The sequence below is a fragment of the Macadamia integrifolia genome, unplaced genomic scaffold (assembly GCF_013358625.1).
Source record: "Macadamia integrifolia cultivar HAES 741 unplaced genomic scaffold, SCU_Mint_v3 scaffold1275, whole genome shotgun sequence".
Lineage (NCBI taxonomy): Eukaryota > Viridiplantae > Streptophyta > Magnoliopsida > Proteales > Proteaceae > Macadamia > Macadamia integrifolia.
Window position 1 is genome coordinate 35737 of NW_024868140.1, and position 5928 is coordinate 41664.

A 5928-nucleotide genomic window follows, 5' to 3' on the forward strand; every position below is an offset into this window, starting at 1 on the left:
TTTGTACCAAGTTAGTAGGAAATATTGTTCTTCCTTTGTCAGGACAGCACCCAAGATGATTCTGTCTGCCATTTTTTGTTTTCCTCTATTTTGTAGACTCCTCCCTCTTATGATTCCAAATCCTAAATTCACCAATTTCAAATCTATCCTAGATAGATAGAGTCTCTTCCCTTGGAGGTGCAGAGATAGTATTTACATAAACTATCGAGAGAGAGAGAGAGAGAGAGAGAGAGAGAGAGAGAGAGAGAGAGAGAGAGAGAGAGAGAATTGTGGAGGGTGGTGAGGGAGTGAACAATTATGGAGAGAGAAGTAATTATTAGGTTTCGCCCTCTCCATTAAAAAAAAAGACGTGGAACCTAATAATTACTTCTCTCTCCATAATTGTTCACTCCCTCACCACCCTCCACAATCTCTCTCTCTCTCTCTCTCTCTCTCTCTCTCTCTCTCTCTCTCTCTCTCTCTCTCTCTCTATTCATATTTAATTTTGTAAATCTCTCCATAATTATTTTGTAAAGGGGAGGTTTTAAAAAAAATCTTTAATAATTAGGAATCAAATCGTGAGATCATTATTTGAGGATTTTATTATTATGCCATTACAAAAAATAATAATAATAAAACGTGGAGCACAAAGGTGGGGAAAAAAAAAGGGAGATTTAAGGAGGTAATTATGGAGAAATTTAAAAAATTAAATATGGATAGAAAGAGAGAGAGATTTAAGGAGGAGCAAACAATTTGATTCCTAATTATTATTATTATTATTATTTTTTAAACTACCCCCTATTGTTTGTTATTATGTGCCTATGATTTGATTCCTAGTTATTAGGGTTTATTTCATTTAAAACCTCCCTATCCCCAAATACATTTTTTCTCCAATGTTTGGGGCTTTCTAGGAATGTTAACATTGAATTTTAATATTTGGTTATGAGGGGTAACCATGAGGTAAGGTGGCAAGTTGAATTAAGGCTTTCATAATAAAAATTTTGTCTCCAACGTTTGGGGGTTTCTAGGAATGTTAATATTGAATTTAAATATTTAGTTAATATTTAAAGAGAGAGAGAGAGAGAATTATTATTTTTTTACATTTTCTATTTTGAGGGGTTTTTTGGTCATTTAAAAAATTTTGTTGGTAGATATCAATGGTTTTTTTGTCTTTTTTAAAAAGTATACCAAAGAGTACGTACTTTTTAATAGTAGTATAATAGCATAATAGTATGATATATATTTAATATCTGTCACTTAGATCCTTAACCTTTTTTATTTTCTGATCCGTCCTTGCAATCCAACACAATTGGTGAAACTTATAATCAAGGTTTATTTTGTCGATTCCATGAATCGTTCTACTGACACATGTTTGTACATGTCATTTTTGAACTAAGAAAATGTTCAAATATTTAAACAATTATATCTAGCCATATCTATTAGATTTTTTTTCTCAAGTTGAAATTAACCATTTTACTTAAATCCATCATTAAATATATGCATTTTTATAAGAACCCTATATTTTGGGCTTATCACATTCACATAAATGTCAATAGCATAATAATATGATAAAAATAATGCATACAATGGGAAATTTAAACACCCACACAACATTGCATCTTGTAACATAGTAATTAAGGACTATAATTCGTATGTTACAATTCAAAATACATAATTATATATGGTTAACACATGTGGTTTCATGCATTTTTTTTTTTTAAATGTTTACAAAATTCATAAATGCTGAAAATTATTACATCACAAAATAACATCACGTTAGCTTAGACATACGCGACCGATATACACATAGATCAAAGATCAATATAACATTATATGGCTCAAAATTGCCAATATATCCAATCTACTCTCAGTCATAACCAGGCCCAACCAATCCCAAATAAGAGCCATAACTTAAAGATAAAATTCGTAAGTTTTAGCATATAACTTTTTGTATGATCTTAAGTATGAAAACTCCGACAAAACTATTATGAGATTAATTGGCTTAAGTAATCTATTTAATTGTTTCAATTAATGCCTCCACCAAATCGTAATGTGAATAGAACTTAATTCAAAAGGCATGACATGGTTAATCTTATATCTCAAAACCTAGTGCTAGATAATAACAAATTTTCCACCAAATCCAAAATGAAGTATCCATATGAATTATCATATGCATTTGGTTGATCGTAATTTAATTTGGAAACTCCAAGTAAAAAATTTAACAAGTTAAATTCAGTAGGAAATTGAATCTATCAATCTTTTCAATGGCAAAATAAAAAAGAAAATATTATCAAAAAATTTATAAATAACACTTGGCATGATTTATATCCAATAGGCCCGTAACTAAATGGGACAGCTAAAGTTAGGCTCATTCCAAAGATTGGCGGTTATACTAGCTTTCAAACTTCATAGATAAAAGATGGATAAAAATTATGATAAAAAGAAGCCTAAAATTCAAAATTCATAGAGGTTACGAAAGAATGTCAATCGACCAAGGTCTTAAAATCTGGGATTGATTTTGGGATTGGTTCAGGTCGATACCAATTTGGATCGCCTTGGTTTGAACTATATCAGACAAATTAACTCTTGCTTTAATAAAATTTCTTTGCTACTACCATTTACCATTAGACCTTATCAGTGGACCAGTCAAGACCGATACTAATCTAATCCGGTCAATACCCATGGATCCGATCCGAGATTTAAAATGTTACAACCAGCACCATGTTAGACCAAACAACTTAGTTTAAAAATCGCAAAACCCGCTACATGATGCCACCGATTGACACCACATCCTTTTCATTAATTCATCTTATTCACACATTAGCCGAGAGTAAATTCTCTTAAATCCATTCATTATAAGATGAAAAAAATGTTGAACGGCTTTGAATAGTGGCAGTGAGCCCGCCACCCCTTACACTACATTCCCACGTAACTCTTTGGAATTTTGTGTGGCCACTAATATGGAAGTCAAGTTCAACTTCAAATCAATCCCTTTGATAAATACGCTTGTACCTGTTTTTTAACAGCCACGCAAATCAGTTCTTCAATTGCCACAATAGGGTGCCTTCGATGCTGGTACTGACCCTAGAAGCAAGTCTATAATGAACTTTATTTCTCAATCTCAGGATAATCTTGCTAAGTCATTCAGTAACACATCCAAAACATCCTTCACCATATCTAACTCTGCCAATGGTTTGATTTAGTTTTGGTACCATTACAGAGGCTAAATAATCTTGACACTTTTGGTCTAACAACTTTATTTAAAGTGCCGATAAGATAACCTTCTTAGGCTTCTTCAACTTATCTCCGAAAAAGATGAACCATCTCGAGGTTTGAGCACAAAACTCAGGTTTTACCTCCGATATTCAGTACGAGCCCCTCGATGGCGACGACGACCGAAACACATAGCCCTCCCCTGCAACAAAAGTTCTATCTCTCTTAACCAATTCTCCCTCAATAGTATCGATCCAAACAAGCGAATTTGTCATCGTTGATCTTCGAGCATTCAATCAATTAGAGGATAGATACAATCCCGCATGATGATGTTGGTTATCAACACCTTTGTGGAGACTGCAACGAAACGAACCAGGATGACCTTTTTTTTGGGATTTTTATTTATCCAGTTAACTGGATCATCTTCTTAGTTTAGATTTTGATTTTGTTTGCCATTGATTAATTATTTCAATCTCATTTTAAGATTTTGTTTAATCTAAAATGTTTATTTGAAATAAATTCTTAGTTTTTTGAGAATGTAATTTGGGAGAAAGGAAGAGAATGAGATGATGATTTATGGATTTTTTCCTATTGGTTCGATTGCCGCCATGATGGCATCCAAAGTATTAGCTCTAGCTGATCATTCTCTCCCATCTTTCATCTTTACATCCATTGGGATTTAGGTCGTATTGGTCAAATAGTTTGTTTCTATTGTTGGTTCTAATTCTTGGTTTTGTAGAGTTGTGATTCTAGGGTTTTTTTTGGTACTGGATCTTTATTGAATTCGTTTTAAATTAGCAGATTGGGATTTTTTTTTAATCGTACCCACAAATTATGAACTTTATATAGGGAAAGGAAGTTCTGTGATAGAGAAATCCCCAGATTTAGACTGAGAATACGATGCTTTGGTGTCATCTTCATCACTAGGTGGTTTGCTTGGATCTTTATTCTTGCAAAGTTCACTGCGAGCGACGTTCCGACGGTCCGGCGGCTAAGGCTAAAAAGTTAGTGAAGTTAGTTCACAAGGCATTGAATCAAGGGTGGAAAGGGCCTGCAAAGGGTCGTGCGAGTGTTCCATGGGGAAAGCTCATCTCTGATGCTCGCAGGTGGGTTTAGATGTTTAATCTCATTTATGGGATTTGGACCATTTGGTACCTTGCCAAACTCTTTAGTGCTCTTCGAGATGGATGAGATACTCTCCGCAATCGCCAAGTACCGGGCAACATACCTTCCACTCATGCCGCTGATATTGGTGGCACTAGTCAACCAAGCGAAGGCGGTGAAGGCGACACACGATCTCAGACTGCTCTTCCTTCTCCATTTCCACAAGGTAATCTCAATGTTTCCACGTCTCATACTCATATCACAACAGCACCTCACCTCCCGAAAGACAAATAGTCCCCGTGTTGCTGCCACCGTCTTCGCCGTGATCTCCGGTGCATTGAACGATCGTCGGTGATCCAAATGATTTGGGGTCAAGTTATAGTAACTATCAATTTGGGGATGGGACTTATTACATGGGTATTTTAGGTACTTCACATTTAGTATGGTTATTTTGGTATTTAAAATAAAATATAGTAGCTGACATCAGCATATAAGGTATATTCCTTAACAGTGACTGACGGTAGGGGGTTTAAGTCTAATTTGGTGAAAGAGAGGGGGTGTTCGTATAATACTGGCATTCTCCAGGGGTGGCACTATAAATTACCCTATAATACATATTATAGTAATCCGTAAATTGGTGAATCTACAGTGGTAACACATATACAACAAGATTATTTGATATCAAGTGGTTTCACAATATATATATCCAAAAAGACAACAAAATAGTAATGGACAATGCTATTCCCCTCACGGTGCACTATAAGAACAACCATCACATACATAATCAGCTTCACGTTCCTCAACCTTTAGTATCCATCAGTCATCAGCCACTATAAGATGAGTTACTCCTCATCGACAACAATGTACCTGCACCGCCATCTAAAAAGGAACACACACATGGTGTGAGCTTCACTAATCTTAGTGAGGGATAGGGAACATGCAAGCATATACAATCAAGTATAATGCAGTGCATTAGTTCATTTTAGTGCATCCTATACAACAAAGCTAGGTCTTAAGGTATCAGTGCTACTGCAACACATTAGGCAGTACCCTTATTCCCGGAATCAGCCATTGGTACAAACCTAGATAAGATTAGAAGTCTACTAGTCCCAGAATGCATCTCAGAATGTGCCCTTGGTCACCCAGCAGACCCCTGTTGACTCCATGCGTTAAGGTCCAAAATCATAAATTGGTCACCCAAGCTTGGTCTGCTTTCGACAATAATCACATCATACCGCAGAAGTGGTATTTTGAAAAATCTCATCAGACATACCACTATGGGTTATCTAACACCTGACCCCTTGTTGGCAAGGGGTCATAGCACAATGTCAATGATTTCTAACCCAATGTTATCTACATGTCCCTATAGTCATGGAGGTATATATATAGTTAAGTATAGGAATACGGTACTAGAATCATCCATCGGCCATATCGTATCCCATATCTAAGCCTAGCTCTAATGTCCCATATCCGAGCCTAGCTTTAATGCACATACAATTTAGCTAATGCAATTAATGGTAACCACAGTACTAGAATCCTCCCTCACCCACACCGAGTCCCATATCCATATATACATGTCAACAAACAATATATACATAGACCAAAATTTAACAATTCATAATAGGCAATTCA

The 5928-nt window shown here is 35.5% G+C and overlaps 1 non-coding gene across 1 annotated transcript; it reads left to right on the forward strand.

Moving 5' to 3' along the window:
- Positions 1-3751: 3751 nt before the first annotated feature.
- LOC122063271 lies at positions 3752-3838 on the forward strand. The gene has a single exon (XR_006135288.1). It is a non-coding gene; the product is annotated as a small nucleolar RNA Z102/R77 (small nucleolar RNA).
- Positions 3839-5928: the final 2090 nt, after the last annotated feature.